At 44.3% G+C, this 16,637-nt stretch overlaps 1 protein-coding gene across 2 annotated transcripts in view; it reads right to left on the bottom strand.

Moving 5' to 3' along the window:
• The window catches only part of LOC133555091 (nuclear receptor coactivator 3-like), a 171,113-nt gene that overhangs the window by 60,311 nt on the left and 94,165 nt on the right, over positions 1 to 16,637 (bottom strand). For both annotated transcript variants that reach the window (XM_061904567.1, XM_061904569.1), the window contains exon 2: positions 2,012 to 2,092. The gene's annotated coding sequence lies outside the window, so the exon portion shown is untranslated. The remainder of the gene's footprint in view (positions 1 to 2,011; positions 2,093 to 16,637) is intronic.

Here is a 16,637-nt window from a genome sequence, read left to right as displayed (position 1 = left end):
CTGACTTGGCTGGGCCCGAGCTCATCTAAGATGGACTGATGCAAAGTGGAAAAGTGTTCTGTGGTCTGACAAGTCGACATTTCAAATTATATTTTGAAACTGTGGACGTGGTGTTCTCCGGAGCAAAGAAGAAAATAACCATCCGGATTGTTATAGGCGCAAAGTTCAAAAGCCAGCATCTGTGATGGTATGGGGGTGTATTACTGGCCAAGGCATGGGTAACTTACACATCTGTGAAGGCACCATTAATGCTGAATGGTCAATACAGGTTTTGGAGCCAAATATGTTGTTATCCAAGCAACGTTATCATGGACGCCCCTGCTTATTTCAGCTAGACAATGCCAAGCCACGTGTTACAACAGCGTGGATTCGTAGTAAAATAATGCGGGTACTTTCCTGGCCTGCCAGCAGTCCAGACCTGTCTCCCATCGAAAATTTGTGGCGCATTATGAAGCGTCAAATACGACAGCGGAGACCCCGGACTGTTAAATAAATAAATGATAAATGGGTTGTACTTGTATAGCGCTTTTCTACCTTCAAGGTACTCAAAGCACTTTGACACTACTTCCACATTTACCCATTCACACACACATTCACACACTGATGGAGGGAGCTGCCATGCAAGGCGTTAACCAGCACCCATCAGGAGCAAGGGTGAAGTGTCTTGCTCAGGACACAACGGACGTGACGAGGTTGGTACTAGGTGGGGATTGAACCGGGGACCCTCGGGTTGCGCACGGCCACTCTTCCACTGCGCCACGCCGTCCCTGTTGAATGACTAAAGCTCTAAATAAAACAAGAATGGGAAAGAATTCCACTTTCAAAGCTTCAACCATTTTCTCAGTTCCCAAACGTTTATTGAGTGTTGTTAAAGGAAAATACGATGTAACACAGTGGTGAACATGCCCTTTCCCAACTACTTTGTCACATGTTGCTGGCATCAAATTCTAAAGTTAATGATTATTTGCAAACAATTTTTTTTTAATCAGTTTGAACATCAAATATGTTGTCTTTGTAGCATATTCAACAGAATATGATTTGAAAATGATTTGCAAATCATTGTATTCCGTTTATATTTACATCTAACACAATTTCCCAACTCATATGGAAACTGAGTTTGTAAAATAAATTCGTAATGTGACCCCTCTAAAGAGCAGGAAATCTGGACTAAGTTCATTTTACTTATGAGATGATTGTTATTGCTGTATGAGCAACTAACTAATAAAAACGTATATTTAGAGTTTGATTTGACATTCAAAAATTGAAAGAGTTCACTCAATCATCGGTAGAAAAGATGTCAATCCAGCACACGGACATGTTTTATCGTCATTTTTACTATAAACTATGCATCTGTGAATTATGATTTTAGACAAAATAATCTGGTGTCATTTTATGTACAGTAGCGTCACAACAACTATTTTGATAAAGGCGGACTGCTTAATCTGAGCAAAAATAAGCAGAGCTCTTTTCTTACTAGCAGTTCAATTGCGTCCTTCCGCTGGCCTTACATTTATTCTCCCTGTTATCTGCTACAACAGATCATGAACAACAGCCTCAGCCTGTGTACCAAAGTGCAGTGTGGTTGAGTCTGCGCACATGCTCCTGTGGTGTCACCTGCACACCGAGGTAAAAGATTAATGCTCTCCTTTGGCTACGGTGGCAGGCAGAGGAAAAAAAAAAATAATTTGATTTTGCCTCTTGTGTCTATGCTGCCTCATTACACTTCATTTTCTCATCTCCCTGAAAAGCATCCTCTTTTGTTTCCCCTCATGCTTGCACCGCTACTGAGTGATCCCACCTCCCATCTTGTTTTTAAAGCCTGAAAACATCCAAAACGGCTTAAACCCACCAAAAACACCTCCATAAAACATTAGCATCCGAAAACACATACACCTCTTTGTATTTCAGGACAGGATGTTGCAAGACTGTGGCAACAACGAGAAACTGTCTCCGGTAAATGGCTCAACCTAGCTGGACGTTGCCATGCCAACCATATCGGATGATAGCCCACCTTGTGATAGTGCTGAGGCGATGGGCAGCGTCTCCACCCACTCTCTGGGGGTGTGGTCCTATGGGGGCTGGTCAGTGGAATCTGAAATATAGAAGAGAAACAAACATTGAATATAAAATATGATAAAAACTTTTAAAATATGTACGTCTCGGCAGGGTCCTTGAGCGTGCATGGGAGTTTGCCCAACCAGTCTACATGTGCTTTGTGGACTTGGAGAAAGCATTCGACCGTGTCCCTCGGGAATTCCTGTGGGGAGTGCTCAGAGAGTATGGGGTATCGGACTGTCTTATTGTGGGGGTCCGCTCCCTGTACGATCAGTGTCAGAGCTCGGTCCGCGTTGCCGGCAGTAAGTCGGACACATTTCCAGTGAGGGTTGGACTCCGCTAAGGCTGTCCTTTCTCACCAATTCTGTTCATAACTTTTATGGACCGAATTTCTAGGCGCAGTCAAGGCATTATGGGGTTCTGGTTTGCTGGCCGCGGGATTAGGTCTCTGCTTTTTGCAGATAATGTGGTCCTGATGGCTTCATCTGGCCGGGATCTTCAGCTCTCACTGGATCGGTTTGCAGCCGAGTGTAAAGCGACCGGAATGAGAATCAGCACCTCCAAGTCAGAGTCCATGGTTCTCGCCCGGAAAAGGGTGGAATGCCATCTCCGGGTTGGGGAGGAGACCCTGCCCCAAGTGGAGGAGTTCAAGTTCCCAGGAGTCTTGTTCACGAGTGGGGGAAGAGTGGATCGTGAGATCGACAGGCGGATCGGTGCGGCGTCTTCAGTGATGCGGACGCTGTACCAATCCGTTGTAGTGAAGAAGGAGCTGAGCCGGAAGGCAAAGCTCTCAATTTCTCGGTCGATCTACGTTCCCATCCTCACCTATGGTCATGAGCTTTGGGGGCGGCCAAATTTAGTTTCCTCCGCCGTGTGGCGAGTCTCTCCCTTAGAGATAGGGTGAGAAGCTCTGTCATCCGGGAGGAGTTCAAAGTAAAGCCGCTGCTCCTCCACATCGAGAGGAGCCAGATGAGGTGGTTCGGGCATCTGGTCAGGATGCCACCCGAACGCCTCCCTAGGGAAGTGTTTAGGGCACGTCCAACCGGTAGGAGGCCACGGGGAAGACCCAGGACAGGTTGGGAAGACTATGTCTCCCGGCTGGCCTGGGAACGCCTCGGGATCCCCTGGGAAGAGCTAGACGAATAATAATAATAATAATAATAATAATAATAATAATGGATTAGATTTATATCGCGCTTTTCTATTGTTAGATACTCAAAGCGCTCACAGAGAAGTGGGAACCCATCATTCATTCACACCTGGTGGTGGTAAGCTACATCTGTAGCCACAGCTGCCCTGGGGTAGACTGACCTTCCGTGGTTGCCAGTTTGCACTTACGGCCACTCCGACCACCACCAATCATTCATTCATCATTCATTCACCAGTGTGAGCGGCACTGGGGGCAAAGGTGAAGTGTCCTGCCCAAGGACACAACGGCAGCGATTTGGATGTCAATAGGTGGGAAGGGAACCTGCAACCCTCAGGTTTTTGGCACGGCCGCTCTACCCACTACGCCATGCCGCTCCAAAGTAGTGGCTGGGGAGAGGGAAGTCTGGGTTTCCCTGCTTAGGCTGCTGCCCCCGCGACCCGACCTCGGATAAGCAGAAGAAGATGGATGGATGGATGGATTGATGGCTGGATGGACGTTGCAACTGTGGCTTTATCCACAAAATAATTATTCGATATCTTTCCACTAATCAGTAAATCTATGACACTGGCCAAAGACAAAATAGATTATAGGGCTAATTTGTGCTCTCATCCCACAAACACCTATTAGGCTATATTGTTTCAATTTAAACCCTGATAAGACAATATGTGTGTGTGTGTGTGTTTTGGCCACACCGGGTTGTTGTTGTAGTTTAAGTGCTCAACAATCACAGGAGAGATCCCGTGGGGGAATCGAGTGTGTAACCATGGAGAGCACTGGGCGTTTCCATGACACCCTGTCATCAGTAAAGCACACCACCAGAATGGCTCGTGTTCATGTTGTCGCCGTGTCCCAGTTCGTCCGTGTAATAAGGAAATGCAAAACAGGTCTTGGTTGAATTGAAAGACAAAGTGCATATTTGCAACCGAGCATGCGCCTTTCCAAAAGTGTGAAGCTCACAGTGTGTGTTTACATGCGTGCATGTGCTTTCGTGTGTCGTTGACCGTCAGTGACCTGACCGCTCCTTGCACTCCTGATTAGGAGCAGATGGGGGCTGTCAGTGTGTGTGAGTGTGTGTGAGCGTGTGTCGGAAAAAGGAGGCAGGCGGGTGTTCCACTTTAGGTGATGTATGGACTAACACACCAACAAAGAACCTCCGTCAACCTATGTGTTTCCTATTCTTCGAGAGTTGAGATTAATAGCGCTGGAGACCGCCATCTCAACCACGTACGGGTTTGAATAAGAGAGCGTCTCGTGTGTTGATTACTGCTGCTTGTGAAAACTTTGAAACAGCAATTAGATTGGAGTGAATAAAAATGTTAGTTAATGGCCTGTGGTGTCGTTCATGCAGGCGTGAGAAGTATAAAAAAGCATTGGAACGTGCACAGATTAAGTGGCGGTGGCCTTTTACCGTTGAGCTCTCTCTCATCACTAGCATGTTTACATCAATTACTCATCACAGAGGGACTTTGCTGCATGAATGTCAACATGTGCACATTTCACCACTGCACTTGAGCAATAAATAGCTTGGAACACAGCATCTTCCTCTTGTAAAAGGCGTTTGAAGACGCAATAAAAAGATACGGCCAGTTTACGATATAGTCAGGACGTTCAAAAGCCAATTGATTCATGAACGTCAACTGTAGAGTGTGTTCTAAATGTTACAGTGCATTTCACGACATATTAAACTGTGTTAGGAAAAGCTCACACAAACATTATCTATTGTAGTCCTATCAAAAGTAGGGTTGTGGCGATACCAGAATATCAGTCGTCGATACCGATACCAATGAATTTCCACAAATGTTGATGCTTATTTGATAAGATGGTAAAAGAAAAAGTTTTAAAAGCATTATTTGACTGATAACTGTTTCAAACCCTCAACTATTTAAGCTCACCGTGCTTCAAAATATTTTTGCACATAATTCAAATTGCAGTAGCAGCTGCCGTGCGGTAACTACACATTCAAGAAAGAACAGAAGTGGTTTATATCCTCCCTGTACTTCCAAAATAAACAGTATTGTTCTCATAAAAAATTAAAGTGAACTATATTACAGTCTAAAAAGAACAATGGCAAGGAGCATTTAAAGGCCTACTGAAACCCACTACTACCCACCACGCAGTCTGATAGTTTATACATCAATGATGAAATATTAACATTGCAACGCATGCCAATACGGCCTTTTTAGTTTACTAAACTGCAATTTTAAATTTCCCGGGACTTTTTTCTTGAAAACGTCGGGTAATGATGACGTGTACGCGTGACGTCACGGGCTGTTATGAATATGAGCGCTGCGCACACGCACAGCTAAAAGTCGTCTGCTTTAACGGCATAATTACACAGTATTTTGGACATCTGTGTTGCTGAATCTTTTGCAATTGGTTCAATTAATATTGGAGAAGTCAAAATAGAAAGACGGAGTTGGGAAGCCTTAGCCTTTAGCCACACAAACACACGGTGATTCCTTGTTTAAAATTCACAGAGGTGAAACTTTCCAATGGATCAGAGCGGACATGGATCCCGACTACATGTCAACCAGCAGGTTTCGGTGAGAAAATTGTGGATAAAAAGTCACCTCTTACTGGATATCAGCTGAGCTTCTGCCTCCCGTACAGCTGTTGTCGACTTCCCAGAAACACTGTGGATGTACACTTCCGACTATCAGGTAGTGTTAAACTCACTAAAACACTAGCAACACAATAGAAAGATAAGGGATTCCCAGAATTATCCTAGTAAATGTCTCTAAAAACATATGAATCCGTCTCAATGCAACGCGATTGCAATCGCGTTTTTTGGGGGTTTTTTTCTAGTCCGTCGCTATCAATATCCTCAAACACAAACCTTTATCCTCGCTCAAATTATTGGGGAAATTGTTGTTTTCTCGGTCGGAATAGCTGTTTTTGTTGGAGGTTCCCATTAAAATCAATGTGAATATATGAGGAGCCAACACACGGGTGACGTCATCGTCTGCGACTTCCGGTAGAGGCGGGGATTTCTCCAGTTGCGAACTTTATCGTGGATATTCCCTACTAAATCCTTTCAGCAAAAATATGGCAATATCGCAAAATGATCAAGTATGACACATAGAATGAACCTGCTATCCCCGTTTAAATAAGAAAATCTCATTTCAGTAGGCCTTTAAGTGTACTGAACAAACAATAGTGTTCTTGTCATCATCCATCCATCCATCCATTTTCTACCGCTTATTCCCTTTTGGGGTTGCGGGGGGCGCTGGCGCCTATCTCAGCTACAATCGGGCGGAAGGCGGGGTACACCCTCGATAAGTCGCCACCTCATCACAGGGCCAACACAGATAGACAGACAACATTCACACTCACATTCACACACTAGGGCCAATTTTAGTGTTGCCAATCAACCTATCCCTTGTCATCATGCCATTTGCAATTAAATAGGCCAATAAAAAGACTAAAACTTATATCTTAAGACAAATCTTTGTGTTTTTATTTGTTATTAGTGCCAACATTTCAGCCTTTTCTCATTCAGTTATGTTTATTTGCTGGCTTTTTTTCTTCCTTTATTTCTACAACGTGCTACAGGCCAATTAAAAACAGTTGCATTTAGCAAATGGCCCTTAGGCTACACTTTGCCTTCCTGGTAAAATAAGTAAACCAGTGGTGTTTGAAGTGTGGCCAGACAATGGAGGAGCGTCTCAAAGTTGGGTTTTCTGAAGATTTATGGAAGTGATAAAGGTTGGGTTGCACGCTTCTAGAAGTTTTCAGCACACTCTCAGGGCTCGTGGTGGCGGATCTCCGCTCTCACTCACGCTGTGAATACTTTCGGGACCGCTTGTATTTGATTACTGAATAAATGAATGTTACAGGATACAATACATATTTCACTTAAATTCAATTGGAGTTTTTAGAAAAAACAAATATACAGCACATCCCAAAAGTATTCAAAACATTTCACTTTTTCCACTTTTTGTTATGTAACAGTTTTTTTCCAAAACAGACAAATACATTTTTTCCCTCAAAGTTCTAGACAAAATACCCCAAAATGATAATGTGATTTTTTTATTTTTTTATTAAAAAACTAAGGCATCACAACAGCTTTTGCCTTTAAACTTAAAAGCGAGTTTGGGTGCAACCTTTCTCAAGTGACCATCATTGAGATGTTCCTACAGCTTAAATGGAGTCCACCTGTGGTAAATTCAGTTAATTCGACATGATATTCACGGTGGCAGAGGGGTTAGTGCATCTGCCTCACAATACGAAGGTCCTGCAGTCCTGGGTTCAATCCCAGGCTCGGGATCTTTCTGTGTGGAGTTTGCATGTTCTCCCCGTGAATGCGTGGGTTCCCTCCGGGTACTCCGGCTTCCTCCCACCTCCAAAGACATGCACCTGGGGATAGGTTGATTGGCAACACTAAATTGGCCCTAGTGTGTGAATGTGAGTGTGAATGTTGTCTGTCTATCTGTGTTGGCCCTGTGATGAGGTGGTGACTTGTCCAGGGTGTACCCCGCCTTCCGCCCGATTGTAGCTGAGATAGGCGCCAGCACCCCCCGCGACCCCAAAAAGGGAATAAGCGGTAGAAAATGGATGGATGGATGGATAAGAAGGCACACACCTGTCTTTATATAAGGTATCATGCTTAACAGTGCAATGCTGAGCATAAAGCACGAACAAAGTCCAGAATCTGGGAAAGGGTACAGAAAAATATCTGCTGCCTTGAAGGTCCCAATGAGCAAAGTGGCATCCATCATCCATACATGGAAGAAGTTTGGAACCACAAGGACTCTTCCTAGAGCTGGAAGGACGTCTAAACTGAGCGATCAAGGGACAGGGGCTTTCCTCTGGGAGGTGACCAACAACTTGATGGTGTCACGAGCTACATTATTTCACTTTGGAGAGAGGACAACCTTACAGAAGGACAATCATCTCAGCAAAAATCCACCAATCAGGTCTGTATGGTGGAGTGGCCAGATGGAAGCAATTGGTTTGTAAAATGTTCTCAAAACGCACCTGAAAGACTCTCACCATGACAAAACAAATTGGTCTGGTCCAATGAGACTTTGGCATAAATGCCAGGCATCATGTTTGGAGTGAACTGGGCACCGCTCATTAGCCTTATAAAACGTCTTCGCCATCGAAGACTGACCCGTAACGTAACACTTGGTAACATCACAGCAACATGTAAATTAACGCGACCCACAAATCAATGTAGACAACGTAACCCTTACATCACATAAAAGCGGGTTCAAAAAACTCCCTCTACCCTTATTTGCTTTTTTTTTTTCCCTGACACCACACAGTCTAGCGAGCGGTCCGGAGGCCAACTTTGCTGGTGTGCGCATCTCTCTCTCTAGCATGAGGAGCGCTGGTGTGCAGAGCGACATGCCATCAGCACCGGCGACAGGTGTCTGTCCCAGTCACAGTCTCCCAGGTTGCGGTGGAACCGCTCCACCAACCCATCGCTCTGAGGGTGCAATTGGCTGGTGCGGGTTGAATGGATGCCCAGGATCTCGTACAAAGCCGCGAACACCCAGGACTCAAAATGTGTGCCTTGGTCACTGTGAAGGGACGCCATGAGGACAAATCAGGGCATCAGCGATGGTCTCCACCTCCTGGTTGGTAATGGCGTATGCCTCTGGCCACTTAATGAAATAGTCTATGGCGGAGAAAACATAGCGTTTCCCCTCGTCAGACCGTGGGTACGGCAATGTGATGTCAAATACCATCCTGTTCATGTGGCGCCCCACTGGGAAGTGTTGGAGCGCTGCCTGCGAGCGCCCGATGGGGCCTTTGCGGGCAACGCAGGGGTCACAGCAGCGGCAGACGTCTTCCACATCTCTCTTCTGCTGACCCAAATAGAACCCATGTCGCAGCCGCTAAAGTGATTTGGCGACCCCGAAATGTCCAGACCCCTCTGCCCCTTATAGTACCTTCAGCACCTCCAACTGCCACTGTTCTTCCCCTGTGGCCCCTGCCTTGAATGCCCACTGCAACACACCTTGGGCCAACCGCAGTGCTTTGAACATGGCCCACAGGCCCTTGGTAGCCTTGGAAAACAGTGCCATGGCAGGCGCTGCCGAGCCTCCACTCACTGTAAGACAGTGAGAGCGTCTGCGTCGGAGTGGCAAGCTCCTGGACGATGTTCTATTTCAAAGTCATATCTGTGTACCTGCTCCGATCACCTGGCAACCTGCCCCTCCGGCTCCCTGAAAGTCATTAACCACTGGAGGGCAGAGTGGTCAGTCCTTATCACAAAGGGGAGGTCGCCCAGACAGAATTTAAAGTGTCTAATAGAGAGCACCACTGTCAGGAGTTCTAGGTGCGTAACAGTAATTCCAGTGAGACTTTGTGAGTTTCTGGCTGAACTATACCATTACCCTCTCCCCTTCCTGCCACGGTTGTGCTAGTACGCCCTCCATCCACACCCCACTGGCATCAGTGTCCAGTAAGAATGGCAGAGCTGGGTCAGGTGGGGCAAGTACCGGGGCCTCACACAGGGCTCGTTTCAGCCTCCAGAATGCCTGCTGGGATCCTTTCGAACCACATGTAGTCCAGCAATCAATATAGGGGCACAGCATTTTAGCAAAACCCCGCACGTTCCTCCGATACTAGGAGGCAAGCCCGATGAAGCTTTTCAGCTGTCCTTGGTCACGAGGGATGAGCCAGTCTCTCATAGCCTGCACCTTCTCTCCCATAGCGCTGAACCATCTGCACCCTGCTCATGCCCGAAGAAGGTTACCTCTCGCCGCATTAAACGTCATTTTTCGGAACGCAGTTTGAGGCCTGCTGCTTGGAATCCTCTCCAGGACTCTTGTCAGAGACCCCAGGGCTGCTTCAAAAGAGCGCCACTGTACCAGGATGTCGTCCAAGTATACCAGGCACTCTTGGCGGGGAATATCAGCCGCACTTTGTCCATGAGCCGGGCGAAAGTGGCGGGGGCATTACAGATCCCAGAACTAAGGACTTTGAACTGCCACAAGCCCCGGCTAGTACAGAAGACTTATTCAGGGCAAAATCCAGGAGAGAACAGGACTTGTTAGTATTCGTTTTTAGAGTCCAGAGTAGAGAACCACGAGAAGCAGAAGACTAGGTCCATACGGGGGAGGGTGTCAGAGTCCTTTGTGGTCACGTCGTTCAGCAGTCTTTAATCCACATAGAATAGTCAGTCACAAGCCTTCTTCTTCGCGACCAAGACCACATGTCCCGCCTCGGGGCTGTCACACTGTATGACTGACTGAATATATATATATATATATATATATGGGCTTCACGGTGGCAGAGGCGTTAGTGCGTCTGCCTCACAATACGAAGGTCCTGCAGTCCTGGGTTCAAATCCAGGCTCTAGATCTTTCTGTGTGGAGTTTGCATGTTCTCCCCGTGAATGCGTGGGTTCCCTCCGGGTACTCCGGCTTTCACCCACTTCCAAAGACATGCACCTGGGGATAGATTGATTGGCAACACTAAATTGACCCTAGTGTGTGAATGTGAGTGTGAATGTTGTCTGTCTATCTGTGTTGGCCCTGCGATGAGATGGCGACTTGTCCAGGGTGTACCCCGCCTTCCGCCCGATTGTAGCTGTGATAGGCGCCAGCGCCCCCGCGACCCCGAAAGGGAATAAGCGGTAGAAAATGGATGGATGGATATATATATATACATATATATATATTAGGGGTGTTGGGAAAAATCGATTCGAATACGAATCGCGATTCTCACGTTGTGCGATTCAGAATCGATTCTCTCTTTTTTTTTAAATCGATTTAAAAAATAAAAAATAAATGTTTTTTTTTAATCAATCCAACAAACCAATACACAGCAATACCATAACAATGCAATCCAATTCCAAAACCAAACCTGACGCAGCAATACTCAGAACTGCAATAAACAGATCAATTGAGGAAACACAAACACGACACAGAACAAACCAAAAGTAGTGAAACAAAAATGAATATTATCAATAGCAGTGATTAAAAATCCCTCATTGACATTATCATTAGACATTTATAAAAATAAAAAAAGAACAATAGTGTCAGTTTTCACTCTTTTTTTTATGAAGCCACGCTGTTGTAACACGTGTTGAATGTGGCTTGGCATTGTCTTGCTGAAATAAACAGGGGCGTCCATGAAAAAGACGGCACTTATATGGCAGCATGTTGTTCCAAAACCTGTATGTACCTTTAAGCATTAATGGTGCCTTCACAGATGTGTAAGTTACCCATGCCTTGGGCACTAATGCACCCCCATACCATCACAGATGCTGGCTTTTGAACTTTGTGTCGATAACAGTCTGGATGGTTCGCTTCCCCTTTGTTCCGGATGTCACGATGTCGAATATTTCCCAAAAAAAATTGAAATGTGGACTCGTCAGACCACAGAACACTTTTCCGTTTAGCATCAGTCCTGCTTTGATGATATCGGGCCCAAAGAAGCCGGCGGCGTTTCTGGATGTTGTTGATAAATGGCTTTCGCAATGCCTAGTAGAGCTTTAACTTGCACTTACAGATGTAGTGACGAACTGTATTTAGTGACAGTGGTTTTCCTAAGTGTTCCTGAGCCCATGTGGTGATATCCTTTAGAGATTGATGTCGATTTTTTTGATACAGTGCCGTCTGAGGGATCGAAGGTCACGGTTATTCAATGTTGGTTTCCGGCCATGCCGCTTACGTGGAGTGATTTTTCCAGATTCTCTGAGACTTTTGATGATATTATGGACCATAGATGTTGAAATCCCAAAATTTCTTGCAATTGGACTTTGAGAAACGTTATTCTTAAACTGTTTGACTATTTGCTCACGCAGTTGTGGACAAAGGGGTGTACCACGCCTCATCCTTTCTTGTGAAAGACTGAGCATTCTGTGGGAAGTTGTTTTTATACCCAATCGTGGCACCCACCTGTTCCCAATTAGGCTGCACACCTGTGGGATGTTCCAAATAAGTGTTTGATGAGCATTCCTCAACTTTATCAGTATTTATTGCCACATTTCCCAACTTCTGTGTAACCTGTTGCTGGCATCAAATTCTAAAGTTAATGATTATTTGCAAAAAAAAATAGTTTATCAGTTTGAACATCAAATATGTTGTCTTTGTAGCATATTCAACTGAATATGGGTTGAAAAGGATTTACAAATCATTGTATTCCGTTAATATTTACATCTAACACAATTTCCCAACTCATACGGAAACGGGGTTTGTAACATGTGCTCGCTCGGCCCGTCTGTCAAATTTCAAAAGCCAATGTGGCCCCTGAGCCAGAAAGTTTGCCCACCTCTGATCGACACTCTCCCTTTCTGTCTTGATAGTCTAGTGTCCATCTTCAGTGATGAGTGGGGAAAAAAGAGCAATAGCTCTTCAGGGTACAAACCAAAACAAATGAGTACACTTCGTGGAATACTGTGTGTACTTGGAGTGACTGTTTCCTCTTCGCTCCTTTCCAACAAACCTTGCAATGACACTGGAGTACAAGAGGAGCAAAGCCACATGTTGGCTCTTTGCCTACGTTTAAACAAATCAGAGGCTAATAAAAACCTTTGCATCCAAAGCTTGTCTGTGCGGACGAGGGGGTACCAGAAAGGGGGAGAAAGCTGAAAACAGAATGCTTTTCCAAAGCCATTTTTATTATGAAGACTCATTAGAAAGAAATGGCTTCCAAGATGAGTGACAAAGTGAGTGTGAACTTTCCATCTTTAGACCAATTACTGCGATCGCAGCACACAACCTGCTGCTTCCAACCTCACACGTCGTAGAAGACGGCGAGAGTGGAGGAAGAATGCAAGTTTGAAACTCATCCGCTCGGTCTGTAGATGACTGTCACTTACAGTCGCATTTGCATAGTTGCAACAGGAAAGAGGTGCTGGTATGAGTCACGCTTTACAAAAAGTTGAAGGAAGAGAAATGCTAACGCTTAGATGAACAGTGGACCAAATTGAAGAGGCAACCATAAAAGGACCGTCTGCCACTCCAACAACAAATTCTGGAATTTCTAAGAATTTCCTGCCACCCACACACATTCCAACACATATAGCTTCACAATTAAAATGTAAACATGTAAATAAGCTACTTTTGCTGGGATGTTACGAGGGGTGTAACGGTACACAAAAATTTCGGTTCGGTACGTACCTTGGTTCAGATGTCACGGTTCGGTTAATTTTCGGTACAGTAAGAAAACAACAAAATATACATTTTTTGATTATTTATTTAACACATGTGCTAAATCTTCCACCAAAAATATGTTTCTAAGTGGAATATTTGATGTGAAGTAATCGTAAACTTGGATAGGTCAATAATTCGTAATAACATTGATTTTGATTCAATATTATGTTTTGAGTAATGACAGTTTGAAAGAAAAGAACACAGAAAGATCCCGAGCCTGGGATTGAACTCAGGACCTTCGTGTTGTGAGGCAGACGCACTAACCCCCCTCCACCGTGCTGCCCCTATTAGTGTAAAAAGTTTAAAATCAGCTAAAATACTATCATGCTAATATTGCCATGCTGACAGGGGAACAGCTGGCACACTACTAAAGAAGCTCATCAGCGGGGGACTAAAAATGAATAGTGTGAGCCAGAGGGGATCTGCGTTTACAATCGGCATTAAAAAAAAAAATTAATCGGCAATGATGATAACGTAGTTTCTCAAAAAAATCGTCTGGATCGGTAACTGATTGATTGGCAACTCCCTAGTTACAAATCAACAGGTGTGTGCATCATTAAGGCAATCTAATCTGATCTGATGACTTCATAAATGTCTTGAGCGTGAATAAACATTAGCAAAAGTGCCGAATCATGATGTTTCACCAAAACAAGCCAACATATTTGAATTTAGTAACATAAAAAATGTTTAGAAAAAAAAAAAAAGTAAACCAAAAGAAGCATACATGGATTGCAGAGTAAAAGGTAGAGAGGTGCTGCATGCACAAATTTAGCATGCCAAGTCTCTTCCTTCCAGGAAGTAAGCTGCACACTAAATGAATGATGACTTGGGTCACTATAACCTTTTTGCTGAACTTTAATCTCTAATTGCAGTCACGATACCAGGTATCACGGGGATGTTTTCAACAGAAACTCCTTTCACTTGATTTGTTATGTGAGGACACCACACATAGGAATTGATGCGTTCTTGTGCAAGCGTGCAGAGGTAGGAAAATAACCCTGATAAGATAAACACCGTAAAGCTCATGTGCTCAGCTGTCACCTTCAGCCAAACCAAAAAGACGACACATGAACGCGAGGACCACCTCAGTGTGGGATTGCAACAATGTTGTAGTTGATTTGTTTATTCTCTCCTACCTGTCATGTGTTGCATAAAGGCTTTTATTGTTCCAAGGATATTTTATGACAAGCAAAAAACAAAGCTGCTATGGCGCAACTCTTCCCAACAGCAGTGATCAGCTAAATGGGTTGGAAGCAGGTGTTTGAAACATTGAGAGGATACTCCCATTCCTAAACACGGACGGAAAGTTATCGTATTTTTTGGACTATAAGTCGCAGTTTTTTTTCATAGTTTGGCCGGGGGTGCGACATAAAGTCCGGAGCGACTTATGTGTGAAATTATTAACACATTACCGTAAAATATCAAATAATATTATTTATCTCATTTGCGGAAGAGACGAAGAAAATGTCAGCAATCGTCACACACACGTTAACCAACAAGAATTCGGCGGGGGAGGGTCATGGCAGAAGTGCATTGTGGGTCATGGAATTTTTTTTTTTTTAAATCTACTACTCTGCTAGCATGTCAGCAGACTGGGGTAGATCATGCTGAAATCCTATGTATTGAATGAATACAGAATCGTTTTGAATCGGAAAAATATCGTTTTTGAATCGAGAATCAAATCGAATCGTGACCCCAACAATCGATATTGAATCGAATCGTGGGACAACCAAAGATTCACAGCCCTACTATTGAGGGTTCTTTCTGATTCGGGACAGACAGACAACTTAAAACACACGTATGCGGATCTGAATAAACACACTCATATTGATATACAGACACAAATTAGTACAAACACACCATATAGATTACACTGGATTATAGGTTGAGATACATGTTTTGCTACAATAATACTTTCATAGTACTCTGAGTAAATGATGAATTAATAAGGATCAGATTCCTTATGGTCGATTTCAGTTGTAAATAACAATGTAGCAGTGTTTATCTTACAGTGCTTATCTCAGCTACAATCGGGCGGAAGGCGGTGTACACCCTGGACAAGCCGCCACCTCATCGCAGGGCCAACACAGATAGACAGACAACATCCACACTCACATTCACCATTTAGTGTTGCCAATCAACCTATCCCCAGGTGCATGTCTTTGGAGGTGGGAGGAAGCCGGAGTACCCGGAGGGAACCCACGCAGTCACGGGGAGAACATTCAAACTCCACACAGAAAGATCCGAAGCCCAGGATTAAACCCAGGACTACTGTGGGGCAGTATAGCTCGGTTGGTAGAGCGGCCGTGCCAGCAACTTGAGGGTTACAGGTTCGATCCTTGCTTCCGCCATCCTAGTCACTGCCCTTGTGTCCTTGGGCAAGACACTTTACCCACCTGCTCGCAGTGCCACCCACACTGGTTTAAATGTAACTTAAATATTGGGTTTCACTATGTAAAGCGCTTTGAGTGTCTAGAGAAAAAGCGCTATATAAATATAATTCACTTCACTTCACTATTTAGGACCTTCGTATTGTGAGGCACATACACTGACCCAATGACCGTGCTGCCAATGTAACAAAGTTAATTGTGAATATTTGTTGTGATTTACTTTCGTTCCTAATTCTCTTCAAACTACTGTACAAGACCGTGGTAGCAGTAGGCTGCTTGCCTCTCCGCTTCGAAATCTGTCTGAAAACTTTATTTGCCTCTAAATACGTGCCCACTTTTCGTAGCTTTGGCATATCAAATGAAGTTTGTAAAAATAAATAAAAAAAACAGCATGAAAACGCATGCTAGTTTAACGACTTCAGCTGAGTAAAAACTCTCCAAGATACTTATACTAATCAGCAATCAGCACACAGTTGTCAAGTATCTCGTAATAAAAATACACAACAATAAAAACAAGACATTTTTTGCCCCAATTGTGTTCACTCAATCAGCGTTCCACAGCGCAGCCCGCAACTCTAAAGTTCCTGGGGATCTTTGAAAGTCCCACCTTGCTACCAAGGGCTAAAAATACTGTAGTTCCTGAAGATCTAAATCTACCCTGGTGACTCTAGGCGGAAACAAAGTGGGGTACTTTATTTACCTGGGTAAAAGGGAAAGTTCCTGTACTGGAAAAAGGCCTAATGTATTTAGTTTCTTGAAGTCGCTGGGCAGGCGCTTTGTGTGTATTTCCTTGATTTCCTATTTGTTTTAAACACTTAAAACGTACTTCAAAAGGAGCAAGGCAGCGTTTGACATTTGCAGGACTGTGCACTCATTTACAGCGCTACCATATTTCTACGGCAAGCTATAGTAGGACAGACAAACGAGACC

The sequence above is a fragment of the Nerophis ophidion genome, linkage group LG06, assembly GCF_033978795.1.
Source record: "Nerophis ophidion isolate RoL-2023_Sa linkage group LG06, RoL_Noph_v1.0, whole genome shotgun sequence".
NCBI classification, from domain to species: Eukaryota; Metazoa; Chordata; class Actinopteri; order Syngnathiformes; family Syngnathidae; genus Nerophis; species Nerophis ophidion.
Note: the sequence above shows the minus strand (reverse complement) of the source record. Positions and strands in the feature narration are given on the sequence as shown.